Genomic DNA, 18530 nt, shown 5'->3' with positions numbered 1-18530 from the left:
TAGAACACTCAAAGCTGATGCACATGTTGACAGTGTTGATAAGAAAGCATATGGTGTGTTGACATTTATCAGCCACGGGATTGAGTTCAAGAGCGTGAGGTAATGTTACAGCTATACAAGACCTTGATTAGATCCCACTTGGGAGTACTGTGTTCAGTTCTGGTCACCTCACCACAGGAAACGATATGGCTGCTATAGAGGGAGCACAGAGGAGATTTACAAGGACTTCCTTTGGATCCAGAATAACAATCATTTTGTTCTCCTTTACACTTGTAAACAATCTTGAATCTTGAACCTTGGGGATAATCCCACGACCAACCACGTTATCTATGCTCCTACTTGATTTCATAAACTCCTGCAATGTCACCCTCATTCTCCTGTGGAATAAAGATCCAGCTCGGCCAACCTCTGCCTATGACTCGGCCCTCTAGTCCAGGCAACGTCTTCAGTAATCTCGTCTGCACCCGATCCAACTTGATAGTATTTTTCCTACAGCAGGGTCAACACAACTGTACAGAATACTCTGTGTCGCCACACCAACAATATAACGCCCGAAATCCAGAACTCAATGCCCGAACTGATAAAGGCCAGCATGATTAAATCCTTCTTTTCCACCCTCTATACTTGCACGTCCACTTTCAGTGACTGTACTCTTGTACTCCCAGGTCGCTCTGTTCCACAACACTTGGTGCCCTCCCATTCACTATACCAGTCCCACCTCGTTTGACTGTCCACAATGCACCATCGCTCTCCTGTCCAAGTTGAAAACCATTTGGCATTGCTCAGCCCATCTCCATAACTGACCAAGATGCCTTTGAAATTCATTGTCACCTGTTGCGTGATAAGCCAGTCTCCTGAATTTAGTCTCCCTGTATGCACATGACTGTGTCGCCACCCACAGCTCTCATCTGCTAATTAAGTTTGTCGATAGCACCGCATAGATTGGCCTCCTCTCAAGCAATAATGAGGTGGCCTAAAGGCAACAGGTCATCCCCACTTCTACAACCACCCCGCTATAAACTGCAGTGTGAGGAGTTCTCATAATTTTGCCCTCTCCCAGCAGCTACCTACCGAAATGTCGTAACGGGTAGACAGATAGTGTCGATCCCGCCTGCGATGGAATAAGCAAAGCGAATCCTCAGTTCCCTCGGTCAAGGATCAGGAAATCCCCAAGTCTGGACGGATCGGCTTCCTGCTGTTGCAAGCAGTAGCCCGGGGACAGTTCCGAGATGTGGGAAGCTCGCACCTCCCGAGGCTTTGCTGATGATTCGGAGCTGGGTTGAAAGTGTGGCATTTCCGATAACACCTCCAACTGCCCCGGTTTCCCCCGGGACATGCACAGGAAGTTGATGCATTCAATTAGATGCAGGGAATTATTAATTCTTTCAAAAGTGATTCGCTACAGTTCAATTGTTGAACAACCCAATAAGTTCTCAGTTTCATTTAAGTGGCTAACTGCCTTTGTGATGTTTATATATCAATATCCACAGCTCCTTACTTTGTACTGTGGCTTCAGGTTCTGTTACCACCCTGTCCCAGTGAGGCTGTGTTACGGGTTCTGTAAGTAATGAACACACCCTGGTTAATGTTCAATCAGCTCCGGGTGATAATCATTAACTAAACCCACAACGTTACCAGCGGTTCCCTCCGCCTCCTGTTCCTTAGTACAGGGTACGTTCTGTCTCCAACAAACATCTCCATGGAGATGAAATGTGATCTCAGTGATTTTGAGAGTGGAATGTTTGTCAGTGCCAGAGGGAGCAGTTTGAATTTCGCAGGAACTGCTGAACTCCTGGGATTGTCCCGTTCAACAGTCTCAGTTTTGCGGAGAATGGCGCGGAAGATCAGTGAGCATCAGTTCTGAGAGGGAAAACGCCTTGTTAATGAGAGAGATCGAATGAGAAAAGCGAGATTGGTTCAATCTGCCGGGAAGGCGACAGTAACTCAAATAACCACGCTGCAAATGCATTGTGCAGAGAGGCGTCTTTGGACGTGTAACATGTCGAACATTGAAATGGACGGGCTACAGATGTAGAAAACCACGGACATACAATCAGTGGCCGCAGTATTAGGTACGGGACGTGCACAGGACAGTGCCCACTGATATGTGTTTTTGTCAGCCAGAAGTTAGCGATGGGAGATTTGATTACAATAGCATCCCGCATTGACTGTGACCAACGCAGATCTGACTGTGATCTCGGCGCATCAATCCTGCCTCTCACCTGTAACATCTCACTCATTTGTGTATCAAGGGCCACCACGCTGCAGGATTACAATATTAATTGTATGTTGAGGACGGTCATTCCCATGACACACTAGACCCAGAGAGAGAGAAAATATCTCAACTGTCTTCAACTAGCAGTGCCTGGTTTCAGATCCTCACACAAGAGGAACTATTCTGTCCACGTCCCTGTCAAACTCCGCGGGATACTTTATGTCTCATCGAATTTCCCACTCATTTTACCAAATTTCCGCAGAAACAATCATGTACATTGTTATTTTTAAAAAAAACTGTGATGTATACAAACAGGTCTCCCCTGTTTTAAGTCACATCACAAGTCAAGATGACAACAGATTCTTCATAGAAAAACTCACGGGGGCAGACATCTGTCTGGTAATACTTCTTTGTTGGTGCCAGACAGTGCAGTTTTATAGACAATAGACAATAGGCACAGGACTAAGCCATTCGACCCTTCACTGTGATCATGGCTGATCATCCGCAATCAGTACCCCGTTCCTGCCCTCTCCGCATATTCCTTGACTCCGCAATCATTAAGAGCTCTATCTAACGCTTTCTTGAAAGCATCCAGAGAATTGGCCTCCACAGCCTTCTGAGGCAGAGCATTCCATAGATCCACAACTCTCTGGGTGAAAAAGTTTTTCCTCTACTCCGTTCTACATGGCCAACCCCTTTTTCTTAAACTGTGGCCTCTGGTTCTGGACTCCCCCAACATTGGGAACATGTTTCCTGCCTCTAGCGTGTCCAATCCCTTAATAATCTTATATGTTTCAATCAGATCCCCTCTCATCTTTCTAAATTCCAGTGTTCCAGTGAAAACACTGTCATTCAAGCGTGAAGAAAGTTTAACTCTTTGTGGTACAGGGAAGAGTGATAGAACCAATGACGCAATGTAAACTCCATTAGCTGGGGTCTCGAAGGTCGACTGTTCTTTTCTCCATAGACGCTGCCTGGCCAGAAGAGTTCCTCCAGCATTTTGTGTGTGTTACACAAATTTCCAGAATTTACTGAATTTCTCTTGTTTGAGAGAGATCGGTGACGGGTCACTGCCCCGTTGGATATTTCATATGTCACTACCGGGGTGAAAGATGCTTTCAGCTCGCACTCAGCAGAAACCACACTGGAGAGTAACCACACAAAGACGTTGTTTCTGCATTGTTTCTCTTAATCCGTTTGGACAATAATTCACTCGTTAACATGAATATGTCAGGACTCCCTTCTCCCACTAAATTCTCTCCCGATCCCGACCAAAGCCGAGCCTCACTGTAAACGCTGAATAATAGACAATAGACAATAGACAATAGGTGCAGAAGTAGACCATTCGGCCCCTCGAGTCTGTACCGCCATTCTGAGATCATGGCTGATCATTCACTATCAATACCCAGTCCCTGCCTTGTCCCCATATCGCTTGATTCCCCTATCCATCAGATATCTATCTAGCTCGTCCTTGAAAGCATCCAGAGAATTGGCCTCCACCGTCTTCCGATGTAGTGCATTCCACACCTGCACACCTCTCTGGGCGAAGAAGCTCTTCCTCAACTCTGTTTTAAATAACTGACCTCTTATTCTCAATCCATGCCCTCTGGTACTGGACTCTCCCAACATCTGGAACATATTTCCTTCCTCAATCCTATCAAATCCTTTAATTATCTTAAACGTTTCAATCAGATCCCCTCTCAATCTCCTCAATTCCAGCGTGTACAAGCCCAATCTCTCCAATCTCTCTGCGTAAGACAGCCCTGCCATCCCAGGAATCAACCTAGTGAATCTACGCTGCACTTCCTCAACTGCCAGAATGTCCTTCCGTAAACCTGGAGACCAAAACTGTACACAATATTCCAGGTGTGGTCTCACCAGGGCCCTGTACAAATGCAAAAGGACATCCTTGCTGTTGTATTCAATTCCCCTTGTAACAAAGGCCAACATTCCATTTGCCCTCTTCACTGCCTGTTGCAGTTGCTCATTCACCTTCATTGACTGGTGAACTAGGACTCCTAGGTCTCTTTGCATTTCTCCCTTACCTGACTCTACACCGTTCAGACAATACTCTGCCCTCTTGTTCCTGCTTCCAAAGTGGATAACTTCACATTTATTCAAATTGAATGACATCTGCCAAGTATCTGCCCACTCACCCAGCCTATCCAAGTCTCCCTGTATTCTCCTAACGTCCTTTTCGCAGTTTAGTATCGTCAGCAAACTTGCTGATATAGTTTTCAATGTCCTCATCTAAATCATTGACATAAATCATAAAGAGCTGTGGTCCCAATACAGAGCCCTGTGGTACCCCACTAGTTACCTCCAGCCAGTCCGAGAAACACCCATTCACTGCTACCCTTTGCTTTCTATCTGCCAACCAGTTTTCTATCCATGTTGAAACCCTGCCCCCAATGCCATGAGCTCTGATTTTACTCACCAATCTCCTATGTGGCACCTTATCGAATGCCTTCTGAAAATCTAGGTATACAACATCCACTGGCTTACCCTCGTCTAACATCCTTGTTACACCCTCAAAAAACTCCAATTGTACAGTATCACAGACAACACTTACCTCTGATGTTGTAACCGGACGGCGTTCAGTGTGGTCCCGGGAAATCACAGTCTGACTTCCCGGGTGACCGACAATGTTCCTGCACCGGTGTTCTCACCCTGTACGGAGAGTTGAGTCTGAGCTGCTGCTCCCGAGGCCACTCGGCTGTGATGTGTCCGCCGCTCATTACAGATGGACAGGGCCGGGTGAGCCGGGGTGCAGCGGGACTGCCGCAGTCCGGGTCACACTAACTCTCACCGGCTCAGGACGGGTCTGACAGCGGGAGGAGGCGGGAGTGGGGTCAATGTAGCAACCCTAAAGAGGAAAACAAACAGGCTGCGTTAACCTTTCTGTCCGGATTTCCGTGTGGATCTCTCCTTTTTCTTTCATCGCAACCAGTGGGGCGGAGTTTCTCTGTTTAACTTAGCCATTCCCAGGCTGCGGATTTGATCCAGCCCGGATCCTGGGAGGGTCTGATCTCCGCCCTGTGTGTAAACAAGACTGCCCGGCATAGGTACAGTTTCAGTTCAAGCGACCCTTACCTGTTCAGGTACAGGGAGCCGCCTTTATTCTGAAATTAAACCAAGCACGTTCGGCTATATATATTCAAACTGAAATGGAATAAAACTGTTCAAAACTAGTCAGGAAGGAAAAGTTAAACTCCAGATGTTTCGATCAAACAGAAACACAAAGGGGATGTTGGGCCCCCTAATGAGTATTAAGACGATAAGACCATAAGACATAGGAGTAGAATCTGGCCCATCAAGTCTGCTCCGCCATTTACTCATGGCGATTAAGAGGGAGAGTTCAGATTGCTCACAATCAACACAAGAACAATCGATGCATTCATCTGAAATAAGGAACTCTGAAAAGGGAACAGATGTTTACAGTACAGATGCCGCCCCCTTGCTTTGAAATAAGTGCCATTGTTCTAGAGCTGATCTTAATCTTTACCTAACCTGTGGAAAATGTAAATCATGCCAGCAGGAAGCAGTTGGAACACAAAAGGCACCAGAGCCAGAAATGGCTTAAAAAATATCTCCCTGATCACTGATCCAATGCACAGACAACTGGTTGTCTGAAAATAAAGATCCGAAATAAATATCAGAAGTGGAATTATTCTCACCTTAATTCCGCAAGAATACTGTGTGTCGTTTCTTACAAATAGCCCCGTCCGCCGCCCCACAGGGATCTCTCGAAACCATGGCAACACACAGGGTGCTGGAGGAACTCTGCAGGTCAGGCAGCATCTATGGATGGGTGTAAACAGTCGGCGGTTGGGTCGAGACCCTTCATCAGGACTGGACTGGAATGGGGAAGAGGGCAGATGATTGGAAGGTGCGGCTTGTTGTTCTGTGAGACTCGGTGCTCAGGGTCTGCGAGCAAGCGGCTGCCTGTCCGTCACATTCCATAGAACAGGGAGCGGCCGTTCCGCTGAAATCAAATCCAAACCGGTTCGACAAAACACTGTCATTCAAGTGTGAAGAAAGTTTAACCCTTTCTGCTACAGGGAAGAGCGATAGAACCAATGACGCGATGTAAAGTACATTAGCTGGGGTCTCGAACGTCGACTCTACTCGTTTCCATAGACGCTGCCTGGCCTGCAGAGTTCCTCCAGCATTTTGTGTCTGTTTCTCGGATTTCCATCATTTACTGAATTTCTCTTGTTTGAGAGAGATCGGTGACGGGTCACTGCCCCGTGGGATATTTCACATCTCACTACCGGGGTGAGAGATGCTTTCTGCTCGCACTCAGTAGGGGCTGGGGTTGCTGTTCTGTGAGACTCACAGCGCGATTTTCAGTGCACAAGCTGCTGCCCGTCCGCAGGACGGATTCTCTGCTGAAACCACACAGACCAGTTCGACACTCCTCTTCAACTGCACCAAGCTGGCTTAATATTGTATTTTTATCACTTCTGTTACAGAAAATACAACAATAAACACCCGATAGTAGGGAAAAGAAAGTTCCCCAGTGTCTGAAATCTGAATGACTACCTGTTACAATTGCTACCAGAGTTTGTGAGATTCCAGCATTTAATTTTACCCTAACCTCCCATCATTTGTAGTTTTAATATCATATTTTGCGCTTTAATTAGATAAATTGCTCTGTGGCATTCTCCACTGCGACGTCACGGACTGTAAAACAGTAAACTCTCACGGTCGCTCTGTTATTCTGAGTGGTGACTTTATTGTGTGTGTGTGTGTGTGTGTGTGTGTGTGTGTGTGTGTGTGTGTGTGTGTGCGTGTGTGATGTGTGTGTGTGTGTGTGTGTGCGTGTGCGTGTGTGTGTGCGTGTGCGTGTGTGTGCGTGTGCGTGTGCGTGCGTGTGCGTGTGTGCGTGTGCGTGAGAGAGAGAGGGAGAGAGAGAGAGAGAGAGAAATCGGAGAAGGGACCCGGCCCTGCCCTGTGGGACATTTTGGATGTCATTATCCGTGAGCAAGGTTCATCTGCACCGACTCAGTACAAACCGCCCTAGAAAATGTGTCTGACTGAAGGTGACGACGTCGTTTCTTTTAATGTATTTGGTCAACAATGAACTTGTCAGAACTCCCTTCTCCCCTTGTTTTCCCTCACACTCCGAACAACAGCCGAGCCCCGCTGTAAACGGTCACTGATATGCAGAATCGGAGACAACGTTTACCTCTGATGTTGATACCGGACGGAGTTCAGCGCGGTCCTGGATAGCCGATCATGTCGCTCGTTACAGATAGGCAGGTCCGGATAATCCGGGGTAAATGAAGCCGTCCGCAGTTCCGATCCCTCGCCTCCTCACCAGCCCAGTACAGGTCAGTCAGCGGGAGGAGAGGGGACTAGGACAAATGCAGCAAAAACAGACAGAATTACACAGGCTGTGTGAACCCTCCCTCACGGTCGCAAGAATTTTCTGTCTGCATTTCCGTGTCGATTGCACTTTTCCAACTCGCTGGCGGAGCTTCTCCGGTTTATTCAGCCAATCCCAGGCTGCGAATTTGATCCAGCCAGGTTCAGGCTCCACCCTCCTTGTCAACGCGGCTGTCCGCTGCAGGGCGAATTTCAGCTCAAACACTCCACACCCAGCACAGCTATTTCGAGATAAAATTATTTAAAGCATTTCAGAGCAGGGAGGATTAATGAAGGAGGGGTGGCGTTACCAGTCAGAGAAAATGTCACGACAGTGCTCCGTAGAACCCTACTAATGAAGCATTCTGTGTGGAAATGAGAAATAAGTAAGGTATGGCCACGGCAATGGGGCGATATTAAAGACAACCCGACAGTCCCAGGAATTTAGAGGAACACATTTTTAAGATCGTATATTGTTGCAAGAAACTTAAGGTTGTTACACTTGGTGATTTTAACTTTTCACATAATGACTGGGAATCTCATACTGTAAATGGACCAGGTGGGATAGAGTTTGTGAAACGTGTCGAAGAACTTTTCCTTCACCAGTACGCAGAAGCCTCAAGGTAAGCGTGCAATACTGAATCTGCTATGAAGGAATGAGGCAGGGCAGCGGACAGAAATTTGTGCAAAGCAACACTTTGCATCCGGTGACCATGATGCCAATATGCACCTAAATATACAGAAGATTCGGCCTGACCTGTGGGTTGGGATTCTGAATTGGAGAAAGTACAATTTTGATGGTGTCAGAATGGATCTGGCAAGTGTGGATTGAGACAGGCCGCTGCTTTGTGGCGAAAGTGTACTTGGAAGGTGTGATGACTTCAAAAGCGAAATTTTGCGACTACCAGCTTGCAAGTGCCTGGCAGAATGAAAGGTAAGGATAACAAGCGTAGGAGTATAGCAAGTGCAAGAAAAGAAATCCGGGCGGCTAAAAGAAGGCATGAAGTTCCTCTGATAGGCAAGGTGAAGAGAGTTATTGAGAATTCCACCAACATGATCAGAGCAAAAGGATTGCAAGGGATAAAACTGTATCACTGGAAAATCAGAATGATCAGAATAGATCACTGAATCTACTTCTTCAGGCAGGATCTCTCCCACTCCGGGGAGCCGGCAGCAAGCCGATGGACAAGCGGTCTCCTCCTGCTTCTCAAACATACATCAGACACCGGCTGCAGAAGACGGTTCACAAACGCCCCCAACTTCCCTCAGAGGGAAATGGAGATGAATAAAAAAGGGGGACATTTGGTTTGAAGTTTGTTCCACTTTGACAGTGAGTTCAGAACCGGAGCGGGAGACCCGTCTCCCAGCTGGTACCACCCTCTCAGCTGGGCCGCCTCTGCAGTTGGCTGTAACCAGTGATTGACATCTCTTCGCATCAATGAAAATAACGTAGTTTGTAAATACTCTGTTGATAGTGACGATGGGGGTGGAATGACGTGATTGTTACCTCAGCCGTTAACACGTCTGAAAGCCCGCCAGGCAGCGCGGTTGAGTGAACTCGGCCTTTTCTCCTTGGAGAGATGGAGGATGAGAGGTGACCTGATAGAGCTAGATAAGATGATGAGAGGCATTGATCGTGTGGACAGTCAGAGGCTTTTTTTTCCCCAGGCCTGAAATGGCTACAACGAGACAGCATTGTTTTAAGGTGCTTGGAAGTCAGTACAGAGATGTCAGGGGTAAGTTTTTTTACACAGAGAGTGGTGAGTGCGTGGAATAGCTTTCCGGCAACAGTGGTGGAGGCGGATACGATAGGATTACTTAAGAGATTCCTGGATAGGTACATGGAGCTCAGAAAAATAGAGGGCCAGGGGCAACTCTGTCATGGACAGGAGCTTGCCTGTCGGTCCAACACCGTGTTGTCCAATTCACCGAGTTGGTCATAAATTGAATCCCCTGACGTAGCTGGGGCACATACTTAAAGCACAACGTTGGAGGTAAATCATTCATCAATTTAATGCTTGTTTTCAGCTCACCATATAAATAAAATTATATCTCTCTTCGAATGCAGTCATTATACCAGCTTACATTATTTAAATTGTCAGAGTTTTTCCAGTCAACATACGAATACCGTACGCATAACTGGACCACATATCCCTCAAAACTGAAACTGCAGGTGATGAAATCACGGCTGATCTGATCTGATCTGAAATTTCATTCCGTATCCCCCCATGTCCATCCCTGTAACCCACTGGTTATCAGGAATCTCGGCCTTCAACAGAATCAAAGGCTTTGCTTCCACTGGCCATTGAGGAGAAGAGTTCAGAACACCCTCAGTCAACACAGGAACAATACATGTATCTGTCTGAAATTAGAAATTCTGAAAACTGCCGGGTCACACTAACTCTCACCGGCTCAGGACGGGTCTGACAGCGGGAGGAGGTGGGAGTGGTCACTCATTACAGATGGACAGGGCCGGGTGAGCCGGGGTGGAACGGGACTGCCGCAGTCCGGGTCACACTAACTCTCACCGGCTCAGGACGGGTCTGACAGTGGGAGGAGGCGGGAGTGGGGTCAATGTAGCAACCCTAAAGAGGAAAACAAACAGGCTGCGTTCACCATTCTTATTTCCTTGTGGATCTCCCCTTTTTTTCTTTCATCGTAACCAGTGGGGCAGAGTTATTCTATTTAACACAGCGAGTCCCAGGCTGAGAGTTGAGTCTGAGCTGCTGCTCCCGAGGCCGCTGGGCTGTGATGTGCCCGCCGTTTATTACAGATGGACAGGGCCGGGTGAGCCGGGGTAGAGCGGGACTGCCGCAGTCCGGGTCACACTAACTCTCACCGGCTCAGGACGGGTCTGACAGCGGGAGGGGGCGGGAGTGGTCATTCATTACAGATGGACAGGGCCGGGTGAGCCGGGTAGAGCGGGACTGCCGCAGTCCGGGTCACACTAACTCCCACCGGCTCAGGACGGGTCTGACAGCGGGAGGAGGCGGGAGTGGTCACTCATTACAGATGGACAGGGCCGGGTGAGCCGGGGTAGAGCGGGACTGCCGCAGTCCGTGTCACACTAACTCTCACCGGCTCAGGACGGGTCTGACAGCGGGAGGAGGCGGGAGTGGTCACTCATTACAGATGGACAGGGCCGGGTGAGCCGGGGTAGAGCGGGACTGCCGCAGTCCGGGTCACAATGACTCTCACCGGCTCAGGACGGGTCTGACAGCGGGAGGAGGCGGGAGTGGTCACTCATTACAGATGGACAGGGCCGGGTGAGCCGGGGTAGAGCGGGACTGCCGCAGTCCGGGTCACACTAACTCCCACCGGCTCAGGACGGGTCTGACAGCGGGAGGGGGCGGGAGTGGTCACTCATTACAGATGGACAGGGCCGGGTGAGCCGGGGTAGAGCGGGACGGCCACAGTCCGGGTCACAGTAACTCTCACCGGCTCAGGACGGGTCTGACAGCGGGAGGAGACGGGAGTGGTCACTCATTACAGATGGACAGGGCCGGGTGAGCCGGGGTAGAGCGGGACTGCCGCAGTCCGGGTCACACTAACTCTCACCGGCTCAGGACGGGTCTGACAGCGGGAGGAGACGGGAGTGGTCACTCATTACAGATGGACAGGGCCGGGTGAGCCGGGGTAGAGCGGGACTGCCACAGTCCGGGTCACACTAACTCTCACCGGCTCAGGACGGGTCTGACAGCGGGAGGAGGCGGGAGTGGTCACTCATTACAGATGGACAGGGCCGGGTGAGCCGGGGTAGAGCGGGACTGCCGCAGTCCGGGTCACACTAACTCTCACCGGCTCAGGACGGGTCTGACAGCGGGAGGAGGCGGGAGTGGTCACTCATTACAGATGGACAGGGCCGAGTGAGCCGGGGTAGAGCGGGACTGCCGCAGTCCGGGTCACACTAACTCCTACCGGCTCAGGACGGGTCTGACAGCGGGAGGAGGCTGGAGTGGGGTCAATGTAGCAACCCTAAAGAGGAAAACAAACAGGCTGCGTTAACCTTTCTGTCCGGGTTTCCGTGTGGATCTCTCCTTTTTCTTTCATCGCAACCAGTGGGGCCGAGTTTCTCTGTTTGACGCAGCGAGTCCCAGGCTGCAGATTTGATCCAGCCCGGGTTCAGGGAGGATCTGAGCTCCGCCCTCTGTGTAAGAAAGACTGCCCGGCGTGGATAAGAGTTTCAGCTCAAACCTCCCTCGCCTGTTCAGGTGCAGGGAGCCGCATTTCTGCTGAAATTAAAGCAAACACGTTCGACTATATATTTCCACTAACTGGGAAAAAAAAAACTGGGAGAGATGTTTGCATTTCCATCCGGACAATTATTGTCACAAGTACCCTCCTCGCCCACGATTTCATTCCACACCCCGCCGGAAATACTTGTTGAATTTATTTCTCTTAAAAGTCATTTATTCCAAATGGCCAGAGGTTTTGCCGAGGGAGGGAGTGACGCACTCACTGAAAATGGTCACATACGTTAAAATGGTCGACAGGGAGGGAATGACGCACTGATTGAAATGAGCATGGGGGAGGGGGGGAGCTGTTTGCCGATTAAAAATGGGAGCGTCACTCCCCTCTGTCCCCTGACCTAACCCTCACTATCCTCATCCCTCTACCCCATCTACCCTATCTATACCCCTCATGATTTTGTGAATCGCCATCAAATCTGCCCCAAATCTTCCGGGTTCCAAGGAACAAAGTCGTAACCTATTTAATCTTCCCTTATAACTCAGGTCCTCCAATTGCAGCAACATCCTTGTAAATTTTCCTTGTACTCTGTCAACCTTATTTACATCTTTCCTGTGGGTAGGTGACGTAAACTGCAAACATACTCCAAATTAGGCCTCATAACTGTCTTATACCATGCAGTGTCCTGTATTGAATACTTTAATTTATGAAGGCAAATGTGCCAAAGATTTCTTTACTACCTTATCTAGTTGTGCTGCCACTATCAATGAATTGTGGATCCGTATTCCCGGATGCCTTTGTCCTACCGCACCCCTCAGTGCCGAACCCTTCATTGTGTAAGACCCATCCTGGTTGATCCTACTGAAGTGTAACAGCTCACAAGCCTGCATTAAACTCCATCTGCCATTGTCAGACATTTTTACACCTGATGCAGGTCCCGCTGCAAGCTCAGATAGACTTCCTCGCTGTCAAATACTCCCCAAACCTTGGTGTCATCTGCAAATTTGCTGATCCGGATAATCGAATTATCATCGAGATCATTGATAAAGTTGACAAACAACAACGGATATCAGCACCGATCCCTCTGGAAATCCACAAGTCACGGGTCTCCAGTCAGAGAGACAACCATCTGCTACCACTCTCTGCCTTCCCCCTCTATGCTAATGTCTACTCCCATTTACTAACCCAACTTGAATGCCAAGAGAATGAAATTTATTGGTCAACACCCTATGCGGGACCTTGACAAATGCCTTGCTAAAGTCCATGTAGACAATATCTAGAGTCTTGCCTTCATCAACTTTCCTGGTAACATCCCTTGTAACCTCTTCGAAAAACTCAATAGATTGTCTGGAACACACAAAGTCATATAGGATGTCCCTAATCAGTCCTGTTTATTTAAATACTCCTATATCCGGTCCTTCCAATGTCTTCACACGACTGATGTCAACTGCACCATCCTATAATTTCCTGTTTTAATTTTGGAGCCTTTTATAAACAGTGGATCAAAATTAGCTATCCTCCAATCCCTTGGTAGCTCTCCTGTCTTTGAGCATGACTTAAACATAATGGTTACATCCTTGCAATTTCTGCATCCGCCTACATCGGGGTCCAACGATTGAACTTCGCAGTCACTGGGGATTTATACACTCGAAGTTGCCCAATTTGCCCAAAACACTTAATCATCCGTAATTTGTATAACATCTGTGGCCTCACTTCTCCTTTGCCTCACCTATATAGATTCAATTTCCGATTGAACACAGGAGCAAAGATCCACTTCAGAACTCCTCTATCTGTTTTGGCTCCATGCGTACATTGCCATTCTGATAATCCAGATGATCAATTGTGTCTCCTGAAATCCTTTTGCTCTTAAAACATCTGTATGATCCCTCACCTTGTCTGTTAGGACAACCTTATGCCACCCGATAGCCTTCCTGGTTTCTTTCCTCAATCTTATCTTGCATTTCCTCGACTCCATAAGTACCTCAATTTTTTCCTACCTGCCTACACCTGTTATGCATCAATTTTTTTTTCTATACCAGGGCCTCAATACCACGGAGCAGAGCCATTGTTCTCCATACTTCCTTTGAATCTGATGGCATTGTGATCACCAGATGCAAACAGTTTCCCTACACAGACTTCTATTACCTCGGTCCTGTCTCAGTCCCTAATGGGAGATCAAGTAGGACACTTGAGTCTTTGGGACTTCAATGTACTGATTAATGAAACTTCTGTGAGACATTTGTCAACTACATGAGTACATCTGCAGTATGAGAGTTCGAGTCTGTATGTGGAAGGTTAAAATCAAATTATAACAAATTATGTTTTTTGCAATATTCTCTGACGTCTACTAATTTGTTCCTCTAAATCCCATAGTCTCTTGGGTGGTCTATAAGGCAGACCCATTAACATGTTTAAACAAATTTTATTTCTCCGATCTACCTATAAAGCCTCACTAGATGAGTTCTCCCATCTGCCTTTACTGCACACTGCCATGACCGTTTCCCCGAGTAGTGAAACCACCCCTACCCCTTTAATCCCTCATGCTCTGTCCTGTCCAAAACAACAGATCCCCAGAATATTGAGCTGCCAGTTCGCTGCAAGCCAGTCTCAATAATGTTGACAATATCATAATGCCATCTGTTGATCCATGACCTAAGCTCATCTGCCTTTCCTTCAATACAATACATCGTGGGAATTTTCTATGTATTTCTATCGATTTACAGAGAGTGAGGAAGTGGTGGGTGCTGTTGTCACACAGATTTACAAGGGATTTCAGCCACCCCAGAAAAACAGGAGTTGTATTCTGTGAATGCTTCAGAGATGGGGTCATTTTTGCTGCAGTTGGAAGTTTCCACATCCCTTAGAAGGCTAACAATGATACCAGTGCCCAAGAAGAGCAGTGTGAGTTGCATTAATGACTATCATCCATAGCAATAACAGTTACTGTGATGAATTGCTCTGAGAGGTTTGCAATGGCTAGAATTAGCTCTTCTCTCAGCAAGGACCTGGGCCCACTGTAATTTCCCTGTATCCACAATAGGTCACAATGCAATCTCCTCGGCTCCTCACGCGGCTTTGGATTACCTTGACAATACGAATACTTACATCAGATTGCAGTTTCTCAACCGGAGCTCAGCGTGTAAAGCATACTGTTATTCCTACAGTTCTGATCAAAAGGCTCGAACCGCTGGGCCTTTCTACCTCCCTCTGCAACCGGATCCTCAATTTCCTCAACAGAAAACCAAAATCTGTGCGGTTTGGATATAACGCCTGAACATCACCATCGACACTGGTGCACCTCAAGGATATGTGCTTTGCCCACTGCCCTACTCTCTCTGCACCCATGGCTGTGCAGCTTGGCACAGCTCAAATGCCAGTGACAAATTTGCTATTGTTGGCAAATTTTCAGATGGCGAGAAGGCGGCAAACAGGAGCGAGGTATATCACCTGGAGGAGTGGTGTATATCACCTGGAGGAGTGGTTTATATCACCTGGAGGAGTGGTGTATATCACCGGGATGAGTGGTGTATATCACCTGGAGGAGTGGTGTATATCACCTGGAGGAGTGGTGTATATCACCTGGATGAGTGGTGTATATCACCTGGAGGAGTGGTGTATATCACCTGGATGAGTGGTGTATATCACCTGGATGAGTGTTGTATATCACCTGGAGGAGTGGTGTATATCACCTGGAGGAGTGGTGTATATCACCTGGAGGAGTGGTGTATATCACCTGGAGGAGTGGTGTATATCACCTGGAACAGTGTTGTATATCACCTGGATGAGTGGTGTATATCACCTGGAGGAGTGGTGTATATCACCTGGATGAGTGTTGTATATCACCTGGATGAGTGGTGTATATCACCTGGATGAGTGGTGTATGTCACCTGGAGGAGTGGTGTATATCACCTGGAGGAGTGGTGTATATCACCTGGAACAGTGTTGTATATCACCTGGAGGAGTGGTGTATACCACCTGGAACAGTGTTGTATATCACCGGGATGAGTGGTGTATATCACCGGGATGAGTGGTGTATATCACCTGGAGGAGTGGTGTATATCACCTGGAGGAGTGGTGTATATCACCTGGAACAGTGTTGTATATCACCTGGATGAGTGGTGTATATCACCTGGAGGAGTGGTGTATATCACCGGGAGGAGTGGTGTATATCACCTGGAGGAGTGGTGTATATCACCTGGAGGAGTGGTGTATATCACCGGGATGAGTGGTGTATATCACCTGGAGGAGTGGTGTATATCACCTGGAGGAGTGGTGTATATCACCTGGATGAGTGGTGTATATCACCTGGATGAGTGGCGTTGCAGCAACAAACTTGCACGCATCATCAGTAAGACCAATGGTCTAATTGTGGACTTCTGAACGGGTAAGACGAGGGCACAGACACACACCAATCGTCATTGATCAGTCAGCAGTGGAAAGAGTGAGCAACTTCATGTCCCTGTGTGTCAGCATCTCTGAGGATCTCCAGGGCCCAGCATACCGATGCAGTTACAAAGAATGCACAGCAACCATTATATTTCATTAGAAGTTTGATGAGATTATGGATATGACCAAAGACTCACAGATTGCTACAGTTATACCGTAAAAACTGTTTTAACTGGCCGCACGTCGCTTGATATGGCGGGATGGGGGAAGTGGTGAAGCTACAGCACAGGATCGAAATACTCTCAGCAATGTTGTCAATTCAGTCAGCTCCATCATGGGCAGTAGCCTCCGTAGCATCCAGGAAATCGTCTTGGAGCGATGCCTCAAAACGGCGGCATCAGTCATTAGGGATCTGCTTCACCAAGGAGATGCCCTCTTCTCGTTGGTATCACCAGGAAGGTGGTACAAGAGATTGAGGGCACACACTCAACTAGTCAGGAAACGCTTCCTTCCCTCTGCCATCTGATTTCTGAATTGACATGAAACCCACGAACCTACTTCACTGAATTCATTGTTACAATACTTATTGAAATTTCAGGAACAGATACTTATTGTAATACAGTTTTTTCTCTACTATTATATATTGCATTGTACTGCTGCCACAAAGCCAACAACGTTCACGATGTATGCCTGTGATATGACACATCCTCCTGATGACTCTGCGGGGATTAATCCTGATTGGGCCTATCAGGCTGAAGATCCACTTCCCGTGTACTTCTCTGTTTCCCAATAACAAACTGTGCAGACAGACGGACAAAGATCACATCCTCATCCCTGGGACTCAATCACAGCCGTCGTGGGGCAGTAATGCCGCTGCTCCACTTGTCAGTGATGGGAAACCATCTTTCTCATTTCACTTTCCAGAGAGCCAGACTCTGAGCATTGCCGATCTGGGGCTGTGTTCACAGGGATACCCGAGGCTTTTTGAAACAGACTCGTTCCCACTGCCCTGAGAGGACACTTGCAGTGTGGATGGTCCTGCAGCAGCCCCGGGGTCATCAGCTCCTGGACTCAGACCCTGGTCATTGGGCAACAGCAGAGCTCTGCAAAGTCTCCCCCATAACTTACATGGTTAGTTTCTCCCCAGAGCAGTCAAAGTATGCTGTGCAAGAATGTTGTTGGTCAGTTGTCAAACTGGAACAATGTGACACATACTGCTCTGGGAGAGAGAACAGTTAATTCACTGAATTAAAACTATATAGTTCAGTACAATGTAGCAAGACATTTGGCAGAGTCCCACCTGGGAGATTAGTCAAGAAGGTTTGGCATTCAGAATGAGGTGGTAAATTGATTTAGACATTGGTTTTGCGGCAGAAGCCAGTAAGTGGTGGAAGATGGTTTGACTCTCTGACTGGAGACCAGTGACTCGTGGGGTGCAGTGGGGGTCAGTGCTGGGTTCATTGTTGCTTATCATCTCGCTCAACGTTCTGGATGATTTAATTACTGCAATAGTTGTTTTTTGTTCAACAGTAGGTTATTTGCCGTGGTCCGTACTTATTAACTTAGTTTACAGTAACTCTGTAGTCAGAGCTTTTCTTGTGCACAGACCAGGCAGAAATTGGCCACTCAGCCCATCGAGCCTGCTGCCCCAAACAGTGAAATCATGGTGGTCGCTCTGCAATGCCACCTGTCGCTTTCTGTAACTGGTCACCACCCCACCCACAATGTTTGTTATGTATCAAGACCTTGAACAGAATCAACGTCTTTTCTTTTAAAGGACGTTGAGGAAATCAGCTCAAAACACCAACAATAAACACAGTCATGAGAAAAACGACATGCATTCATCTGAAGTCACAAGTTTTGGAAACAGAAGCCGCGTTGACAAAACATCTTTTTGCACACTTGCTCCACTCTTCTCCCACCCCCCCATCCACTTTTCCTCCCACCCTCCTTCCCCAAGCTCTCTCCTTCCCCCTCCCGTGCTCTACTCATCCCATGCTCAACTACCATTCCTCTTTCCCCACACCCTTCCCCGCTCTCTCATGCCTTCATCCCTCTCCATCTCTCCTTCTTTTTCCTGCCCAGCTGCCGCCTGTCAATCCCTGTCTAACAATGTAGACTGTCATCTAAACGGGAGAATGTTCAAACATCAGAGTGCAGAGGGAATCAGGTGTACTCGGGTCTGACTCCTGGAAGGTTAATCTATAGGTTGAGTCTGTGATAAAGAAGGCAAGTGCAATGTTGTCATTTATTGCAAGGGGAATAGAATATAAAAGCAAGGAGATAATTCTCAGTCTTTATGAGACATCAATCAGGACATATTTCAAGTGTCATTAACTGTTTTGGGCCCAATATCTCAGGAAGCATGTGT

At 47.8% G+C, this 18530-nt stretch overlaps 2 protein-coding genes across 3 annotated transcripts in view; both read right to left on the bottom strand.

The window, feature by feature from the left end:
- LOC132390381 (NACHT, LRR and PYD domains-containing protein 3-like) overlaps positions 1-9257 on the bottom strand; it is a 58601-nt gene extending 49344 nt beyond the window's left edge. The window contains exons 1-2 of one of the 2 annotated variants that reach the window (XM_059962998.1): positions 7407-9257; positions 4788-5081 (exon numbers count right to left, since the gene is read on the bottom strand). The gene's annotated coding sequence lies outside the window, so the exon portion shown is untranslated. Of the gene's footprint in view, positions 1-4787; positions 5082-5892; positions 6906-7406 lie in introns of those variants that run through there. The other variant, XM_059962999.1, reaches the window with a different exon arrangement.
- The window catches only part of LOC132390375 (zinc finger protein 239-like), a 445145-nt gene that overhangs the window by 122007 nt on the left and 304608 nt on the right, over positions 1-18530 (bottom strand). The gene's annotated exons all lie outside the window — the stretch shown is intronic.

This window comes from Hypanus sabinus, unplaced genomic scaffold (genome assembly GCF_030144855.1).
Source record: "Hypanus sabinus isolate sHypSab1 unplaced genomic scaffold, sHypSab1.hap1 scaffold_88, whole genome shotgun sequence".
Classification (NCBI taxonomy): Eukaryota; Metazoa; Chordata; class Chondrichthyes; order Myliobatiformes; family Dasyatidae; genus Hypanus; species Hypanus sabinus.
This window is presented reverse-complemented; position numbering and strand designations above follow the sequence as displayed.